The sequence below is a fragment of the Chiloscyllium punctatum genome, chromosome 37, assembly GCF_047496795.1.
Source record: "Chiloscyllium punctatum isolate Juve2018m chromosome 37, sChiPun1.3, whole genome shotgun sequence".
Lineage (NCBI taxonomy): Eukaryota > Metazoa > Chordata > Chondrichthyes > Orectolobiformes > Hemiscylliidae > Chiloscyllium > Chiloscyllium punctatum.
The window spans coordinates 33,367,451-33,389,311 of NC_092775.1; the positions used below are offsets into that span (position 1 = coordinate 33,367,451).

Genomic DNA, 21,861 nt, shown 5'->3' on the forward strand with positions numbered 1-21,861 from the left:
ATTGGTAGAGAGGGTGTATGAGTATGATGGACTATAAGTGAGAGGATGTGTGAGGAGGGTCGGGGGTTGTATGTGTGTGCCTGAGAGACAACGTGTGTATGATAGAGTTTGTGTGGGTGAATGTGTGCTAGTGTAGTGGGGTCACCTGTAGTGAGACATGAACACACTTTCATGGGTAATAAACTTGCGATTAGCCACTGCACAGCCACTCTGAGTTGCTGTGTATCCCAAAGTCTGCCTTGGAGGACGGTCACCTGAAGATCGGAGGCTGAATGTTCTGACTGGACCAGCCTTGTCCACTTCCTTTGGCAGCTCATTCTATACATGCACCACCCTCTGCATGAAAACGTTGCCCCAGAGATCAGAGAGTCATAGAGATGTACAGCATGGAAACAAACCCTTCGGTCCAATCTGTCCAACCTGACCAGATATCCCAACTCAATCTAGTCCCACCTGGCAGCACCTGGCCCATATCCCTCCAAACCCTTCCTATTCATATACCCATCCAAATGCCTTTTAAATGTTGAAACTGTACCAACCTCCACCACATCCTCTGGCAGCTCATTCCATACACGTACCACCCCTCTGCGTGAAAAAGTTGCCCCTTAGGTCTCTTTTATATCTTCCCCTTTCACCCTAAATCTATGCCCTCTAGTTCTGGACTCCCCACCCCAGGAAAAATACTTTGTCTATTTACCCTATCTATGCCCCTCATAATTTTGTAAACGTATATAAGGTCACCCCTCAGCCTCCGATGCTCCAGGGAAAACAGCCCCAGCCTGTTCAGCCTCTCCCTATAGCTCAAATCCTCCAACCCTGGCAACGTCCTTGTAAATCATTTCTGAACCCTTTCAAGTTTCACAACATCCTTCCGATAGGTAGGAGACCAGAATTGCACACAACTTTCCAACAGTGGCCTTACCAATGTCCTGTACAGCTGCAACATGACCTCCCAACTCCTGTACTCAATACTCTGACCAATAAAGGAAAGCTAAACAATGCCGCCTTGCAAAGTCTCTTTGTTCAGCAACATTCCCTAGGATCTTACCATTAAGTGTATAAGTCCTACTAAGATTTGCTTTCCCAAAATGCAGCACCTCGCATTTATCTGAATTAAACTCCATCTGCCACTTCTCAGCCCATTGGCCCATCTGGTCAAGATCCTGTTGTAATCTGAGGTAACCCTCTTCGCTGTCCACTACACCTCCAATTTTGGTGTCTTCTGCAAACTACTAATTATACCTCTTATACTCGCATGCAAATCCTTTTATATAAATGACGAAAAGTAGAGGACCCAGCACTGATCCTTGTGGCACTCCACTGGTCACAGGCCTCCAGTCTGAAAAACAACCTTCCACCACCACCATCCTCTGCCTTCTACCTTTCAGCCAGTTCTGTATCCAAATAGCTAGTTCTCCCTGTATTCCATGAGATCTAACCTTGCTAATCAGTCTCCCATGGGGAACCTTGTTGAATGCCTTACTGAAGTCCATATAAATCACATCTACCGCTCTGCCCTCATCAATCCTCTTTGTTACTTTCTCAAAAAACTCAATCGAGTTTGCGAGACGTGATTTCCCCTCCCAAAGCCATGTTGACTATCTCTAAACAGTCCTTTCCTTTCCAAATACATGTACATCCTGTCCCTCAGGATTCCCTCTGACAACTTGCCCACGACTGTCACTCTCACCAGTCTATAGTTCCTTGGCTTGTCCTTACCACCTTTCCTAAACAGTGGCACCACGTTGGCCAACCTCCAGTTTTCCAGCACCTCACCTATGACTATCAACAATACAAATATCTCAGCAAGAGGCCCAGTAATCACGTCTCTAGCTTCCCACAGAGTTCTAGGGTACACCTGATCATGTCCTGGGGATTTATCCACCTTTGTGTTTCAAGACATCCAGCACTTCCTCCTCTGTAATATGGACATTTTTGCAAGATGTCACCATCTATTTCCCTACAGTCTATAGCTTCCCTATCCTTTTCCACAGTAAATACTGATGCAAAATACTCACTTAGTATCTCCTCCATTTTTTTTGTGGCTTCACACAAAGGCCGCCTTGCTGATCTTTGAGGGGCCCTATTCTCTCCCTAGTTACCCTTTTGTCCTTTAATATATTTGTAAAAACCCTTTGGATTCTCCTTAATTCTATTTGCCAAAACTATCTCATGTCTCCTGATTTCCCTCTTAAGTATACTCTTACTTCCTTTATATCTTCTAAGGATTCATTCGATCTATTCTGTCTATACCTGACATATGCTTCCTTCTTTTTCTTAACCAAGCCCTCAATTTCTTTAGTCATCCAGCATTCCCTACACCTACCAGCCTTTCCTTTCACCCGAACAGGAATATACTTTCTCTGGATTCTCGTTATCTCATTTCTGAAGGCTTCCCATTTTCCAGCCGTCCCTTTACCTGCAAACATCTGCCCCCAATCAGCTTTTGAAAGTTCTTGTCTAATACCGTCAAAATTGGCTTTTCTCCAATTTAGAACTTTTAGGTCTGGTCTATCCTTTTCATCACTATTTTAAATCTAATAGAGTTATGATTGCTGGCCCCCAAAGTGCTCCCCCACTCTCACCACAGTCACTTGCCCTGCCTTACTTGCCAAGAATAGGCCATGCTTTGCACCTTCTGTAGTAGGTACATCCCCAGACTGAATCAGATAATTTTCTGGTACGCATTTAACAAATTCCTCGGCATCTGAACCCATAACAATCCCAATCTATATTTGGAAAGTTAAAATACCCTGCCATAACCACCCTATTATTCTTACAGATAACTGAGATCTCCTTACAGATTTCTTTCTCAGTTTCCCACTGACTATTAGGGTGTTTATAATACAATCCCAATAAGGTGATCATCCCTTTCTTATTTCTGAGTTCCACCCAAATAACTTCTCTGGATGTATTTCCAGGAATATGCTCCCTAAATACAGTTATCCCTTATCAAAAACGCCACTCCCCCCTCCTCTCTCGCCCCTATTTTATCCTTCCATTAGCATTTGTATTGTGAAACATTTAAGCTACCAGTCCTGACCATCCCTGAGCCATGTCTCTAATTGCTATGATATCCTGGTCCCACATTCCTAACTATGCTTGGAGTTTATCTCATGTTAGGGCTTCTTGCACTAAAATAAATGTAATTTACTGGATCAGTCCTACTTCGTTTTCTGGAAAAGCACAGCAGGTCAGGCAGCATCCGAGGAGCAGGAGAATCGACGTTTCAGGAGTGTGATGAGGGGCTTACGCCTGAAACGTCGATTCTCCTGCTCCTCGGATGCTGCCTGACCTGTGCTGCTTCAGCACTACACTCTCTCGACTCTGATCTCCAGCATCTGTAGTCCTCACTTTCTCCTACCTCATTTTCTGTTTTGTTCCTGCTTGCCCAGACTGTTTGACTTGCTACTTTTCCCAATTGTACCAGTCTTGGACTGATTTCTGTCTTCACTATCTCCCTGGGTCCCACCCTTTACCTTACTCGTTTAAATCCTCCCAAGCAGCTCTCGCAAATCTCCCTGCCAGTATATTAGTCCCCTTCCAATTAATGTATAATCTGTCCTTGTTATTACAGGCCACATCTAACCCAGAAGAGACTTCAATGATCCAAAAATGTGAACCCTGTTCCTCTGCACTGGCTCCTGAGCCACACATCGATCTGCTCCATCCTCCTATTCCTGCCCTCATTAGCTCATAGCACCGAGAGTAATCCAGATATTACTACCCTCGAGGACCTCCTTTTTAAATTCCTGCCTAACCCTTTGTATTCTCCCTTTAGAATCTCCTCCTTTTTCCCTTTATATGTTATTAGTTCCAACATGTACAATGACCTCCAGATGGTCCCTCTTCTTTTCGAGAGCATTCAGCTCTCTCTCCAAGATATCCTTGATCTTGGCACCAAGGAGGCAATGCATTCTGATTTCTCAGAAACATCTGTCTGTGCCTCTGACTAGAGTCCCGTATCACACTCAATCACTTGGAACCTGATGTACCCCTCATTACATTAGAGCCAGTCTCAATACCAGCAGCTTGGCTGTTCATGATAGACTCTCAGGGGAATGTATCACCCTTTAGGTTTTCCAAAACAGCAGACTTGTTTGAGATGTGGAGAACCACAGGAGAATCGTGCACTGCCTCCCTCTCCTACCTTTCCTGGAGTTAACCCATCTATCTACCTGACTGTATCTGCAGTTCTTCTCCCTTCCATTAATTGACATTTATCAGACCTCCTAGCTGCTGTAAACTCCTCATTGCCTTTAACTGCCACTCCAACCAATCCATGTGATCTGATAAGATTCACAACCCCAAACACACTTCCTACACTAATAATCATCAGTAACATGGAAGCTTTCCCTAATCTCCCACATCTGACAGGAACAGCTTATCATTCTACTTGCTACTTCACAATCTACAAACCCAGAGAATAGCACAATCTTTAACTGCTTTAAAAAACATAACTCCAGGCTAACTTTTGTATGTGTTTTATGTTTTTAAAATTTGATCAGGAGACCAATCTCAATAAAACTTATAACCAAAAAGAACCACTCATTATTGTACATTTCAAAAAGTAGCAAGGTACATTTAAGAGCTTTACATTTATCTGTACTTGTGCTGTGAGCATTTCCACACCAGCTCCTCCAAGATCAGCTGTGAATTTCGCTGTTTATTCATTTTTCTTAGATGCAGTCCGCTGTCCAGAAATACTTACATTCAAAAAGCTAAGGCAGTAGCTATGCCGATTCACTGCTGAGTCAAACAGCAGTATCAGTTTCTTTCTCTGTTTGAACCACTGTCCACATGGTCTCTGCCTTTGTCTCTCATCCTCCTTTTTTTTAACGTGCCATTGTTTTGATCTTTTTTCCCTCAAAGTTCCAAAACAATTGGTCGAATGTACTGTTATATTTTAAAAAAAAACAGACAAGAAATCACCATTATTAAAAGTCCAATTCACAGTTTTAATAGAGGCTTTGTCATGTTTCAGATGCCACCATTGGGAGAGGATAAATTGGACTAGAGGGAGGAGTTGAGGACTGGAAGTAATTCAACAGTTGACATTTACACAATGAGCATTGACTTTTATTGGTTTGCCAATCATAACTTAGGTTCTGTTGCAATTCTGAAATTGTCAAATCTTCCTGTCGAGGTATAGAGCAAGCATTTCAATGAAGCTGACCTTGAAGTGAAGCAGCATTGACAGTAATTAATCGGAAAGCATGCTATCAGTTGTTCAGAATGGTGGCAGCCTTAACTAGCTGCATCACGCTTTGAGAGACAAACCCTTCCTGATAAGATCGATGGTAAAGAAGACAAGAATCCTGCACATTGGCTCCTCTGTCATGTGATGATCTGTAACATGTATGCAAAGATCTGTGGGATGAGTATTACCTGTTCAGTTACATGAAAACCATGACTTTGAGGCCATATTTTTCACATTCAGGGACAACCAGTGATGACAGTTTAGCCTTTTTCTTTATTAAATACCTTCTTCCTGAAGTTCACAAAATGAAAATTTCAAACCTAACCGCGTTGACCTTTGCTCTGCATTTTATTTGTTTTGAATAAAGACAAAAAAAATGTTGGCTGTACAAGTGCATCAATATTTGAAAAGAGATTTATTAGTTTAAATGGTGACTTTGTTGTAATTTCATCTTGATTTGCTTCATCTTGTATTGAATAGCATTTGAAATGGATCTTGGGAAAATTGATAACCCAAAAGGCCGCTACTACAGATCTCAGCTAGACTGCATTTTATGGTTTAAAATAACATTCAGGTAGTTTGAGAGTAAATATTCAGGTTGGCTTCCAACTCATTTTCTAATGATTTACAGAGGGTCCCTGATTTTATCGATGTCCAATTTAAGACAACGATCTCATAGAGATGTAATTTTAAAAGACCTGATACTGGAACATTTTTGTACCTTTTATGTTGTCCTGTATTGTGTCCTGATTTGCAAACAAATTGCCTTGTGAATGGACTCCACAACAGAACCTGCTCGCAACCCAGATGCTGCGTGTACTTTGACTAATGAGTAATCAGATTAGATTCCTTACAATGTGGGAACAGGCTATTTGACCCAACAAGTCCACACTGTGACCCTCTGAAGAGTAACCCACCCATTCCCCTACGTTTACACCTGACTAAAGCACCTAACACTGCTGATTCACCTGAGCTGCATACCTTTGGATTGTGGGAGGAAACTGGAGTACCTAGAGGCAATCCACGCAGACATGGGGAAGAATGTGCAAGCTCCACACACAGTCGCCTGAGGCGGGAATCAAACCCGGGTCTCTGGTGCTGTAAGGCAGCAGTGCTAACCACTGAGCAACTGTCTGCCCTAATTTAATCATTTGTCTAATGTACTTTGACTCTTAATAGACTGTGTTTAAATGAGAGAATACCTCCTTTGGGTATTTTCCTTGAGATTTGGATACTAGTTTTGATAATGATCCCTTTTTAAATAATAATACAAGGAGGTGGTGTCAACATTCAAATGCCCTCCATCTTGCATTACCTCATCCATAGTATTTAAACATGTACTTTGGATTGGCTTTCAAGGAAGTGTGAAATCGGCAGTTTAACAAGATACTTAACACTTATAGTTTGAGGCAACGTTTTAATATCCACTGACATAATACACCAATATTATGGGATATTGTTTCAACTAACAAAAGCTGTGTGAACTCTTAGTGTTCTGTACAAATAGAGTTAATCCCTGGACCTACTCAAACTGAAACACTTGGCTATTACTTTTGCGCTGGCATAGTCAAAATGATGACCTATATTTATGCAGCATATAGATTTTAAAATTATTATTCCGACATAAGTACACTATTTTGTGTTGCACATTAATATCCTTTTTTCATTGCTTCAGTGGAATGAAAAAATTGTGAATTTTAACATGATTTACTGTTGTGGTCTATATTACTATATCTGTTCCTTTTGTAATCTGAGCTCTTTTTAAAGCAAAGTGACACGATAAACAATAACTTCTTGTCTTTCCTGTCTCGGCCCAACTCAAATATTTATGTTCTTTTGAGATTGGATTTTCAGAAATTATCTAGTGACAAAACACCTCAACTTTTACATTTATTTTTCAAATACCACCATTTACGGGGCCCTTCCATCCCTGCATAATCTTCAGCCGGTACTCTGAATTTGCAGGTTTCCTTGGCTTTTCTTCCTCATTTATTCCCACTTAAACCTTTTACCATCATCTGGGTACTTGCAGCATATTATCCTGTGATTTATTAGTAATCTAATTAACATGTCATAGTGCTATTTATTTATAAGCACTTTCTAATTTTATTTTTCCCTGAAATGATCTGCCTTTTTGTGCCCTTTATGTATTTTATGTGCATTAGAAGGAATTAAAAGCAAGTTCATTCTGAACTTTTTAAAAGATATGTATCTGCATATAAATATTATTCATCATAGAGTCATAGAGATGTACAGCACAGAAACAGACCCTTCGGTCCAACTTGTCCATGCCAACCAGATATCCCAACCCAATCCAGTCCCACCTACCAGCACCCGGCCCATATCCCTCCAACCCTTCCTTCCTATTCATATACCCATCCAGATGTCTTTTAAATGTTGAATTTGTTCTAAACTTCCACTTCGTCTCAAAGTATCTTTGCAATATTTCTACAAACTATCTGTGCTAATATTGCACAGTCCAGCGATGTGCAGGTCAGGTGAATTGGCCATGCTAAATTGCCCATAATGCATTCGTCAGAGGGAAATGGGTCTGGATGGGTTACTCTTTGGAGGATTGGTGCAGACCTGTTGGGCCAAAGGGCCTGTTTCCCCACTGTAGGGAATCTAATCTAATCTAATATCTTGCTTTACCTTAGCATTTTTAAGTTAACAAGCTCCACAGGAACTCCTGCTTAATGTTTGCTCTATGATTCCATTGTCTACAAGGTTATATTTTCTTCCCTGACTCCACAGAAACAGCATTGATATTTTTACAGCAGAAATGGTTTCATAATTACAATGAAAATACATTATAAATCTTAGTTCAATATATTATTAAACTTCGCACGCAAATGACATTCCTGTTAAGTGACATCATTGTTTTCTCCTGTCATTTTTTTGTTTAGTTTCTATCCAAGTAGATGACCAAGGTCATGTTTGCTCACATCTAAAACCTTTACTGTTGTATTAGCAATACGCAGGAACAAAAGGCATCCGCTCCAGCTAATATAATGATTGGTGGGCCTCTCCAATGTGGAAGCTAACAGTATCTACAAATATTATGTTAAGGTTAGATTGCCATTTCCTGCCACCATGCTTTATTAAGAGTTCTCTTATCTATTAGAAACTGTCTAAATGAACTTGTAATTACTTTCTCATACCAATGCAGCTACTGCCATCCCACCACGTGCAAGCATATTTGGGCATAACAATTTATCATGGAAATGTACAAACAGCCAAAGGAAACTTTTTTTTTAATCCATAATTCCACCTGCTATTAATGCACCTTCTTTGTTAATGCAAGGTAGTTTTATTAATTTGCTTATGTTGAAAGTTTAAACAGCTCTTAAATATTTGGAATCAGATTTTGTTCAAAACTAATTATTTCAAATAAAATTGACATATTTGAAATCTAACCTTTCATGAAATTGCTTTCCCTTGATGCTTGCTGTATGTTACTTGCTGATTTCATTAAAAGAAACTTGTTTTCAAAATAAGTCGTGCTACAAACAGGCATCTTGAGCTGAATGACAACGTATGTTTCTAGTAAATACAAGTTACCTGTAAATATTTGAGCGCTCCAATTGAAATCCATCAGTATCGTGTGCAAAGATTCAAAATATGTAAACACAACTTGTCGTCTTCTTTATAGATATTTATATTTAAGTTGTGAATCCTTTGGCAGAATGGGAAATATTTGCAGTCACCAGTGTTTATTGAACTGTTTACATAAAAGGCAAAGGAAGGAAAATGTGTGCGAGAACCTTGTAAGGGTTTTAAGTCAGGAAATGAGATGGTCATGTCTGATAAGAATAGTAATAAAAATAAATGACCTATCGGGGATTGTTTAGTTTTGCTTTGAGTAGAAATAAAAGTCACTTTTCTGTCAATCATGCATGCCCATAAACTCACTGTTGCTAGACTCTGACTTCTCAACTTTTTGTTTTCAATATTGTTGCATTGGAGGCGAACATAGGATCCAGAAACTATCCTTCACCTTTCTCTTGGACTTTATAGCAGTCTGACAACTGTACTGAAACTTGTAGCTTCAGATCTTTCAATGGGGAGATTTGATAATGTTGGCACTGATGGGTGACCAGCTCAGGGGTAGGTGTGGAAACCTTCCATGTAAATGTTACATTATGTGGCAGCCTGCAGCCTTATGCCAACTTGTTTTTTTTCATCTCCTGTGTTCCTGTAGCTTGCTTCTTTGCTAGCTTTTCAAATTCTAATTGCCCTTCTCCCATTCTTGTCATTTGTTGGGAATACATAGATATTTTGAGGACTATATGAAGGAAGTTGGAAGAGCATAAATGACTTGGGGGCAATTTCTGGGCTGAAAAGAGCATCATGTGACCTTTTTGGAACTGAAAGGTCAAAAGGTGAAGAGACAGTGATATTGTAACTAGACTGGTAATCCAAAGACCCTGGGAATTTTGGTTCAAATCCCACCATGGCAGATGGCAAAATTTGAATTGGAAAACCACTTGAAAGAAGTACTGAAGGTGGCAAGGGAGCAGAATATATTTAGGATGGGGACATAACCAAGAAGAGCACAGAAGCACAATTTATTGACTGAGCTGGTCATGTCCTTTAGGAACTGTAGTGGCACCAGATGCTGTAACAATTGTAGAGTCAAGGGAATTTGAGGGAAGCTGTCTTCTCCTTGGAGACATAGCCAGCGCAAAAGATGATGATTATGAGTTAAATGTGAAGTTTTGCACTTTGAAAGGAAGGATAGAGGAGCTAAATATTATTTAAATGGAGAAAGAAGGCAGAAACCTCCGGAACAGATAGATTTGGAGTCTTCATCCATGAATCTCAAAAAGCTCAGTGAGCAATTGGGAGGTCAAATGGAATGTTGGCCTTTCTTTCAAGGGGAATGGAATACAAAATGGTGAGGATTTGTTAAAACTATGCAAAGGCACTAGACAGACCACAGCTGGAGTACTGCCACTGGAGGCAGTCAGTAAAGTTTCACTAAGCTAGTAACAAGTATTGAGGGGCTACCTTACAAGTTGAGATTCAGTGTGTAAATTGGGCTTGTACTCCTTGGAAATTGAAAGCATGAGAGATGACTTTATCAAACGTACAGGATTTTTGGACAACTTGACAGGGTAGCTGCAGGAGTAATGTTTCTTTTGGGGTACTCTAGGACTAGAGGACCTTTTCACAAAAAAGGGGTCACACATTTCAGACAGGTGATGAGCAGCAACTTCTCTGAGAGGGTAGTGAACCTGTGGAATTCTTTACTGCAGAAGGCTGTTGATGTTTTTGGGGTTTTTTTTAATTCAGTAATTGCATTGGTGGTTATGGGAGATGGCAGGAAAGTGGATTTGAGGGTTATCAGAATAATCAGTCACGATGAACGGTGGAGCTGAATGGCCTAATTCTGCTGTGATGTCTGATAGGTACTAGAGGTCACTCATCTCAGTTTATGGACATTGCTTCACTTCCTGAAGATGCTGTCTTTGGCCTGACCATCTTCAATGACCATTTCTCCCTAATTGGTTATGTCCCCATCCTAAATAATTGGGATGAGAATATAAAAGGTATGGATTGTGGACGACACCATAGTGGCATAGTAGACAGTAAAGAAGGTTATCTATGATTGAAAAGAGATCTTAATAAAATGGGTCAATGGGCTGAAAAATGGCAGATGGACTTCAGTTTGGATAAATGTGAGGTATTGCATTCTGATGCAATAAACGGGGCAGGGTATATACAGTTAATGGTAGGGCCTTGGGTTGTGTTGTAGAATGGAGGGTTTCAGGAAAATAATTATTTTGAAGTTTGCATCACATATGGACAGGGTGGCTAAGAAGGCATTTAGTATGATTGCTTTCATTACTCAGTCCTTTGAGTAAAGGAGCTGGGGAGTCATGTTGAGATTGTCGAGGACATTGGTGATCTCTACTGGAGTACTGTGTCCAAGTCTGGTTGCTGTATTGTGGGAAGAATACTCCTAAGCTGAAGAGAGTTCAGAAGAAAGTTACCAAGATTTTGCTGAGTATGGAAGGTTTTGAGTTATAAACAAAAGGCGGAGCTGGGACGTTTTACACTGGAGCATAGGAGGTGACCTTTGTAGAGATGGTTTTCAAATCATAAAGGGTATAGATAGGGTCAATAATACATGTCTTTTCCTGAGGAAGTGTGATTTCAAGACTGGGGGCATTCCTTTTTAAAGTAAAAGGAGAGAGATTCTTAAAAATAATATACGAGGGGCAAATGTTTTACACAGCGGGTGATTCATGTGGAATGAACTTTCCGAGGAAGTGATGGATGTGGGCATATGTACAACTTTTAAAAGATAGTTTGATAAGTAGATGAATAGGAAAGGTTTGGATGGATACGGGCCAGGAACAGGCAGGTGGGACTGGTTTATTTCAAGTCTATATTTGCATGGACTGGCTGGACTGAAGGGTACTGTATGACTCCATAAGGTCAGAAGTGATTGCTTGCTGTTCAGTACTTTTTACCAATCCGCTGAATCTGAAGTAGTCCATGTTCCAATCCAGCAAGACCTGGACAATATCCAGGTTTGGGATGATCAGTGGTCAGTAGCATTAGCACCACACAAGTGCTAGGCAATGGATATTTTGAACAAAATAATATCTCCCCATCAGCCCTTGACTTTCAATGGCATTACCATTGCTGAATCCTTCACTATAAGCATTATGGAAGTTGCCATTGACTAGAAATTGAACTGAACCAGCCATATGAATTTAGTGGCTACAAGAGCAGATCAGAAGCTAGGAATTCTGCAGTGAGTAATGCCCTTCCTGATTCCCCAAATCCTGCACACTGTCTACAAGGCACAAGTCAGGAGTGTGTTGGAATACTCCCACTTGCCTGGATTGGTACAACTCTTAACACACAGAAAACTCAACTAAGGTAAAATGTCTCTGTTTTGTTTTTGCTGTACGTTCTTAAGTATTCACTCCCTCCATTCATTAACAGCAATAATGAATGTGTGCCATTGACAAGACAGATACAATGCAGAAATTCACCAAAGCTCTTTAGATAGCATCTACCAAACCCACAACCAGTAACATATAGAAGGACAAGAGCAACAGGTACCATTAGGAGCAGCACCTGCAAATTCCTCCCCATGCATTTCCCATCTTGATATGGAACTTGATCATCTAGTTGTGTGTCTCTTTGTCCATGGATACTGACCTGCTCTGAACTCCAGCACTTGTTCTTTACCAGCTTCAAACATGCTGAAGCACTGGCAGAACCTAATGATCTTAAATATCAGGATTTTTACCTGACTCTCATCTGAGCTTGCTTTAAATTGAAGATTTCATTAATTCTATGGCTATGAGCTTTTCAGTGTTGTCAATAGGAATTCAAGTGGATTGAGCAGCCTTTCCATTTTATAAATCTCTTTTTTTTTTGAGCTTGGATGGTTGGCCCATTGTGGTGCTTTTCCTTTGCAAGCTTATCATTTCTGCATGATTTGGAGATGCTGGTCTTGGACTGTGGTGTACAAAGTTAAAAATCTCACAACACCACAGGTTTCGGTCACCTGATGAAGGAGCAGTGCTCCGAAAGCTACTGTGCTTCCAAATAAACCTGTTGCACTATAACCTGGCATTGTGATTTTTAACATCATTTCTACAGTGCTGTGTTGTCTGTCATGTGATTGAGATTAAGGGAATATAGTTTGTTTCTGCATAATAGCTTAGTTAACCAATTTTGACACACAAGAATGAGCTAACTTTAATATTAAGTCACTTTTGAGTTAATTGTAGAAGCCTGGTGAATATTTTTTATTCTAGATAGCATGTTAAAGCAAATACAAATTGGCTATTTTGGTGATTTAAACAGTGTTTAAACTTTTTCGATAAGGTTCGTGGCGAACAGTAGTGGGGCATAGTTACCAAGCAGTGTACTCCTTCCATCAGAGTCGTACCACTTAAATTGAGAAATAATCTTTACTAATAAAAAGATAATCTCATTTGTCATTTAAAGTCTTCCTGTAAATCCATCCCTACTCTATAATCATCTATTTTTTTTGTGTACTTCCCCATTCTTTTCTTTGTTCAGCTTTTTTAAAATGCTGTTCATCTACAATATCTTTCAGTTGTGATGAAGTATCCAAACATGCAATGTTGACTGTGTATTTTCCAAAGACGTCACAAGTGATAGCCTATCCCAGAGGTGGGGTACCTTTTCATGTATGGGCGGCACGGTGGCACAGTGGTTAGCACTGCAGCCTCGCAGCGCCAGAGACCCGGGTTCAATTCCCGCCTGAGGTAACTGTCTGTGTGGAGTTTGCACCTTCTCCTCGTGTCTGCGTGGGTTTCCTCTGGGTGCTCCAGTGTCCTCTCACAGTCCAAAAATATGCAGGTTAGGTGAATTGGCCGTGCTAAATTGCCTGTAGCATTAGGTGAAGGGGTAAATGTAGGGGAATGGGTCTGGGTGGGTTGTACTTCGGCGGGTCGGTGTGGACTTGTTGGGCCGAAGGGCCTGTTTCCACACTGTAATCAAATCTATTCTAATCTAATTATGTTAGTTGTAATCTAATAAAGCCACATCCAAGAAACTTCAATTATGTATTCTTCAAAATTCACATTTTTAAAAATTTGTAGCAGTCAGTCTGTGAGGATTATTTTGTTGAATTTTCTTTTACTCTCTGGTATTTTAAATACATCCATTTTAAGTCTAAAATAAAAATAATAAAGGACGAGAAAAACATTAATAAAAAATAAAAGACTTTGTTCTGCAAAATTTGGATTCATTCAAAAGGCCACACACAATGGCCTAGAAGGTCGCGTGCAGCCTTAAGACTGCAGGTTTCCCACCCCTGGCCTGTGAAAGAGCAAACCCGTTTCTGGCATTTTCTATTTTTGATTTTTAAAGACAAAATCGCAATTAGTTAATAAAGTCACTTAAGTTTAGCTGAAACATGGATAATTGAAGCTGGAGATTTAGTGGGTGAATGCTTGGCCCGACAAGCACGAAACAGGAAGATTTTTAGAATTCATGGCCATTTAGTTGAACTTGGATGGTTAGTCAGACAATTGTTCTAGGGCAATGAGAGATGTTAGGTGTTTATGTATTGTATAGACAATGCTTTCACACTGTTAAGATTCTGATTCTAAAGATAATGTTAGCCTCACTTTAGTCAGTTAAGCTGCTGAATCTTAATGTCTTCGGTCCTACATGAGTAGTCTTTTGGGTAATGTATTGTACTCACATAAGCCTTGAAATGCACCATGCAGCAACAGTAAAATCCTTTTGAAATCCTGGGGAGATGATTTGGGAAGGATGACTGTATGGAGACAAGGAACACAACTCCTGTAATGGGATATTCTAAATTCCTTTCAGACAGACAAATGATGCTTTGTTGTCCTATCTGCGGCATTCATTAAGAAATAGATTTGAGAGTTGCTGTTAATTGTCTATTTTATTGTATGCATGCGTGTGTCTCTCTCTAATGGTTATAAGAAAATGTTTAATGTGCTGAATTCAATGTTTAAAGGGAAGGGCAATGATCTTTCGCTATAAATTCTGTGCCCTATGATCTTGTCCCACTAGTTACCTGACAAAGGAGAAGCACTCTGAAAGTGTGTATTTCCAAATAAACCTGTTGGACTATACCTAGGGTTGTGTGATTTTTAACTTTGTCCACCCCAGTCCAAAACCGGCACTGCCACATAAAGGGAAGGGAGACCTGTTCACACTTCCTAATAATAAAGTAACACTTTGCTTCCTTTCTCACAACACAACACTTCTTATTGTTGTCAAATTTTAAAGTTGTAAGGTTCTGATGCTTGCAGTATAGCCTGAATTTTGTGGTTGTAATAATGGCAAATTGTTTGGTGTTTTCTGTAATAAATTATTCTGGTGCCTGAAAGTGTACAATTCACTATAGACAGACAGAGTTAGCTCTGTGATTCTGTGCTGCTCCATAAGATGTACTGTTGAAGTTCCTGCTAATTTAAAAAATTCAGAAATATTTCACAGCTTTGTTCTGAGACTGCTGTAGAAACTGTTAGAACTCTCACTTTTTTTTATATATGTTTTCTTTAATTTTGATTTTAAACAGTAAACTAGAGCTGAAGGTGACCTTTGGACTGTGTGCAGCAGCCTGTTTGCAAAAGAAAGGAGAACAAACTGTTATTGGTTCATAAGGCCAGGTCTGAAAGTCAATTGCAGGTTGTGCTTTCTTTGAAAAGTGCCCTATAGTTGATTCAACCCCGGAGAGGCCTTGTGCTCAAACAGATGGCAGATTTTGAATGTTCATGGGGACCTCATAGGGAGATGACCAGTCAAACAAAGAAAAGCCAGAGTTTCAGCTTGTTTTTGAAATTTCTTGAAGTCAGAAGGATTGTGCGTGTGAAAGTTATGGGGACAGAGGTTTGATAGATCTCTGCTTGTCCTCTCCTCATTACCAACTTTTTGAAAGTTTTGGAGAATAGAAACTCAGTCATAAGAATAAAGTGAATGTTCCTCAGAGCCTACTGGAGGATATTTACATGCGTTGGTGCCATTAGAAGCCAAACAAGATAGAATCCTATGTACTGGGGATGGTAATGGATCATGACCAGCTTATTTCAGCAGACTCCAGTTATTTAACGTTAATATTTTCATTTTGGTTTATTCCTTAAATGTATGTGTCTATCTGTCTATCTTTTGAGAGCGGAAGCTAGAATCAAGGAAAATTATAGTTTAAATCATAAAGATTAATGACATTTTTAATCTTGCTCTGGTAAAGTTCCTGTGTTATAAATAAATTAGGTCATTTAATCTATAAACCTCACTTCTAATATCAATTATTCACAAATCTAGTTGGGAACCATTGGGGTCAGTTTTGAAGAAAATTAATTTGTTATTTAATTTTACTGCATTGTGAAGACAGGGATACGGAGATTGATTTGTTTGCCTGTTTTCCTTGTCATTTAAAAAAAGCCCATGCCCTGTTTGTAATGTTAGGAAAATTAATACTTTCAGATTCCAGCTTTATTGCCATTCATACATCTCAATCCTTACTACTTACTTATTTCTACAGACCGAGAAGTGGTGTAATCAATTCATTTTGCTTCCTGGCTCTTTATCTGAGAGACTAATTCAGTATTATTTGTTGGTTGGCCAATTTGATGGCAACACATACTATTGCATATCAGAGATTCCTTTTGAATTGGCGCTAGAATAAATTAACATTGGGAAAGAGTGAATCTACACCACATGGAGATGCACAGCATCTGGGGAAGCAGACCCTTCGGTGCAACTCGTCCATGCCAACCAGATATTCCAAATTAATCTAGTCCTGTTTGCCAGTATTTTGCCCATATTCCTCTAAACCCTTCCTATTCAAAGACCCATCCAGATGCCTTTTTAAATGTTGTAATTATACCAGGCTCCACCACTTCCTTTGGCAGCTCATTCCATACATGTGTGAAAAAGTTGCCCCATAGGTCCTTATGCCCTCTAGTTTTGGACTCCTCCAACCTAGGGAAAAGACAGACATGGTCTCTTCACACTATCCATGGCCCTCATGATTTTATAAACCTCTTTAAGGTCAACCCTCCATCTCCGATGCTCCAGGGAAAATAACCCCAGCCTATTCAGCCTCTCCCTGTAAACTCAAATCCTCCAACCCTGGCAACATCCTTGTAAATCATTTCTGAACCCTTTTCAAGTTTCACAACATCTTTCCAATAGAAGGGAGACCAGAATTGCATGCAATTTCTAACAGTGGCCTAACCAATGTCCTGTACAGCCGCAACATGACCTACTAATTCCTATAATCTATGACCAATAAAGGAAAGCATACCAAACATCACCTTCACTATCCTATCTACCTGAGACTCCACTTCCAAAGAGATATGAACCTGCACTCCAAGGTCTCTTTGTTCAGCAACATTCCCAAGGACCTTTACCATTAAGTGTATAAGTCCTTCTAAGATTTGCCTTTGCAAAATGCAGCACTTCACATTTATCCAAATTAAACTCCATCCGCCACTCCTCAGCCCATTGGCCCATCAGATCAAGATCCTGTTGTACTCAGGTAACCTTCTTTGCTGTCTCCTACACCTCCAATTTTGGTGTCGTCTGCAAACTTATTAACTACACCGCCTATGTTTACATCCAAATCACACATAAAAATGACGAAAAGCAGTGGATCCAGCATCGATCCTTGTAGTACACCACTGGTCACAAGTTTCCAGTCTGAAAAGCAACCCTCCACCACCATCTTCTACCTTCAAGCCAGTTCTATATCCAAGTGGCAAGTTCTTCCTGTATTCCATGTGATCTAACCTCACTAACCAATCTAGCATTAAGAAATTTGTCGAATGCCTTATTGAAATCCACAGCGATCACATCCACTGCTGTGCCCTCATCAATCCTCTTTGTTACTACTTCAATAAACTCAATCAAGTTTGTGAGACCCAATGAGAGCCAGGATGTTTTTTTTTGAACATTTGGGCTGGTGCTTTTAGAGAATTTCCATATTTCACTCATTTACGTTTTTTTGGAAATGTTGAAATGTACTACTTTTCCAGTTTTCTGCTATCTCATCATATGCACAAGGTATTGTACTGTGTTTTGGTTGTTCTGTGCTGAATAACTCTGCTCCCACTCAAACCTTCCCTTTACCTACACAGTACATGGCATGTGTATGATGGAATACTCTCATCATGTCTGGTTGAAAGTGTAAGTTCAAAAACACTCTGTTTTACACTGTCCAGAGGCTCACTGAAGATGTTACCCAGAATGGTGACGAAATGTCTGAAAATGAGCCTTCCAACTCAGCGAGCAAACATACACCCACAACCTCAATCTGAGCTACAAATCTTTTCAAAACTCACTGTCATTGATACCACTTGGGACCCCATTGCTACACATTCAAATCTTCAGTACCCCCACTACTAGGTAAAGTTAGATTAAATTTGTACCATCTAAAAGATGCACTACAGTAACTTGTTTGACTGCTTCATAACCTCTATTGCTCAGAAGAACAAGGGTGACAGAGTTAAAAATCAAATGACACCAGGTTTTGGTCCAACAGGTGTATTTGAACTTGCAAGCTTACAGAGTATGATCTCATACCATGCCTGAGGATGGAGCTGAGCTCTGAAAGTTTGCAGTTTTAAATAAACCTGTTGAGCTATAATCTGGTGTCATTTGATTTCAAACCTTGTATGCCCCTGTCCAACTCCGCTGCTTCACATCAAGGGTGACCGAGACCTAGGAATTCCAGAACATCCAAATTCCCTTGCGTTCTCATTTGGAAATGTTGTTCTGTGGCCACCTCGTCAAAACTTTGGAATTCCCTGTTCAAATTTAGGAAATAGGACACCTCTTTTGCAGTACAGTGGGGTTTGGCCCGATTTAACTTTAGGGTTTTATCTTACTCAGGATCTTTATATTTTCAAGTAAAATTAGCAAAGGAAGAATTTTTTTGCCTTTTTAAAAATAATTTTATAACTGCAGTAACTGGTTTGGTTTCCAGAAATGTTTTTAAATTGCATGCAACGTTTGCATTGGAATGTATGTTAACCACACCACAAAAGAATTGTAACCCAAATTCCTGCCGGCACAAAGTTAAACTGGCCTGAATTGTGAACAAAACCCACAATGCATGCATTCTAAAAAGACAATTGCATTTTTGAGGTATAATTTACTACAGTTTAATGGTTCTCATGTAGTAAAGACTCCATTTCACTTTGGTCAGTCACAAAAGTACAGCAAATTCACAGAAGTCTATATTTGCTGTTTTAATGTTACTTCTCCCCAGGAGCAGTAGCAATCTCGTTTTTTTCATATGAACGGTTCTAAAATTTGTCTCTTCACTTCTCATGCTTCATTCCTGAGGCCCTTTGTTTCTTGACCTATATTTGTCTGGGTAAAGGTTGATGCCACTATGTAAATGTCATCTCTCAACTTGAAAATGGCATTTAACATCTTTTTTCCTCCTCCACCTCCTCCTCAGGAACTGAATTTGGTACTCTTTTTGATATATTTTAAATATCATATGCATTTGGAATGCTTAATTCCTTCGAGTCTAAGATCACTCAAGTTTTCGACCTGAACAAATTAAAGTTCATTTCCGTTTTCTGTTTTTCCACTGTACGTTCTCAAAATCCCACAATGATGAGGTAGAGACATCAAGGGAAACATATTTGGAGCCAAGTCTGATTACCTGAAGATCACAGAATTGATTCAACATGGTCTTCCAGGTCGATGACTAACTAACCTGATTAATACTGAGTGGGTAGTAGGCTTGCAAGGAAACGTTCTCTGGGAGTAACAAATGAACTTGTCATATGTTCGTAGCTCTAATTATATTCCCTGTGGTAAAGTGAGCAATCCAATTAAATAGATGTTTGCAGTTGTAAACATCTTTTTGAGCTGGAGTGAGTGACTTGGCCTTTTTGTTTAAATATTCTGTTATTCTGTCGCTTGAGCAAATGTAAAATTTATTCTGTTTATCAACCTGAGTAGTCTTCAGTCCCATTGCATTATATGGCAATGCTTGGAATAAGACTATTTTTGAAGGTTTAGAACAAAAACAGAGACCATTTTAAGTCTGAAGGAGGCTGTTTCTGTCTGAAAATGTTATCCAGTTGGTTCTATTTTCTTGCCATTCTCCAACATAATTTTAATTTTTTTAAAAATGTTTATCCATATTCCTTTTGTGAACTGTTGTTAGATAATCTGCCTCCATATTCATGTTAAGATCTTGGATATTGTACTATCCCTCTAACTTAAAAAAAATATTATTTTGATCATGCCTTGCTGTCTTTTAATAACAGCTGTTTAATCCAACAATTTTTTTCAAAATTCAGAACCTCAATGAGAACCACTGTTCCAGTGCTAGTTTTGTTAAAGTACCTACCCGAGATGGCTCTGGGAATCCCTAATGTAAGCCTCCCTTGATTCGTCCTGGAGATCGTACTCTGTGGCAGTCTGGAATATAAAACTCTGACAGACTGTTTAATTTATTACCTTTTATCTACCAATGGCATCAATGTTACACAATAACATAGCTCAATCATGGCTTGTTGGTAACTAAGATTATAAAACCATTAGCAGTATAGCGGCACCTGCTCTTACCCCTAAGAGCTATCTCAGGCTACTCCCCTTATTACTGCAAACAAGCTGCCTTTTATACAGAATTTGGTATTAAAATTATAAAAACGCCACATGCCCTTAATTAGATAAGCAGCAATAAAATGGCAAAAATTTGCAGAGGAAGAGAAGCTCATTTGACCGGTCTGAGTATGCTTGACTAATTAAGCTACATGCACATCAAAGTGGGAAATCTTGATCAAGCCAGGCTGAATGGTCAATTGCTTTGGCTAGTACATCATAACTAGAATCTAGTCGAAACAATGTGGAAAAGGTCATGGGGTCACCTCACTCAGCTAACATGACCAGTATCATTGTCCTACAAAATGGCTTTTTCTTTTAAAATGTTAGATTCCCAAAATGCAAACTAAATTTGTAACATTCCTGGATCTCGAGCTCCAGGGAACAACACACCGACATTCAATCCATGACAAGCCAGTGTTCACCTCAGTAATCTGAACAAGATGGGCAGGCATTATTTCGTTCAGTCATTGATTATTCGGTTAATTGATTCAGTGCCTTTCCTCTGGGACTTGGAGTCTTCTGAAGTTTCCTTTTTCCTCGCTCTGCTAGCCTTGCTCCCTCCCACTGTCCCGGGGTTTCTGTGCAAACAGACACTTGTGTGTAACGGATCTGCAGCTTCCTGTCCCTCCTGCCATCAGTTCAATTGGATTGACACAGTGAGCGCTTGCTAAGTCTGCTCCCCATTCAGGAAACGAGACAGCAGCGCACTATGTGCAAGCCCCAGTCTGATCCTGATCCCGCCCTCCAACCCCACGTCACCCTGTCTGACCCGGCTGCCCCAACCAGTGTGTTTCTTCCCCACAACCACCCTTTCTCTGGGGCAGTTGGACTGGACATCAGCAGTAAGACTGCTGCTGCCTTTAGGGGGTGAGTCTCAAAATGACACACACAAGCATGCGCGCACACACTACTGCAACTTTCAACAGGTTTCACCTTTGACCTGTACAGGACAATGTTGGAGACATTATCTGGGGAAGGAGATTCAGGGTACACCCCTGTGTAGAACTCCAGGAAAAGTGTGGTGAGAGAGAGGGAGCGGGCGGTCAGTCATTTGGAAACTGTGCCTAGGCTTCCATCAATGTCCAGGACTGTTCTTGGCAGCATTTCAGTAAGCCGGGTTAATTTTTAATCATCACAAACAAAAGATGCGATCAGTGTTGAAACACCACTTTGAAATGATTCAGTCGAGACCTTGATATCATCTTTGGATAATCTAGGTTCCCTGTACATAGATCCTTGAAAGTTGCCACCCAAGTTGATAGGGTTGTTAAGAAGGCTTACAGTGTGTTAGCTTTTGTTGGTAGAGGGATTGAAGTTCGGAACCATGAGTTCATGCTGCAGCTGTGCAAAACTCTAGTGCAGCCGCATTTGGAGTATTGTGTACAGTTCTGATCACTGCATTATAGGAAGGATGTGTAAGCTTTGGAAAGGGTTCAGAGGAGATTTACTAGGATGTTGCCTGGTATGGAGTGAAGATCTTACGAGGGAAGGCTGAGGGACGGGAGGCTGTTTTCATTAGAAGAAGGTTGAGAGGTGACTTAATTGAGACATCA

General features: G+C 40.0%; 1 protein-coding gene across 2 annotated transcripts in view; it reads left to right on the top strand.

The window, feature by feature from the left end:
* Nucleotides 1–21,861, top strand: part of LOC140462987 (beta-1,4-galactosyltransferase 5-like) — a 97,825-nt gene that overhangs the window by 16,052 nt on the left and 59,912 nt on the right. The gene's annotated exons all lie outside the window — the stretch shown is intronic.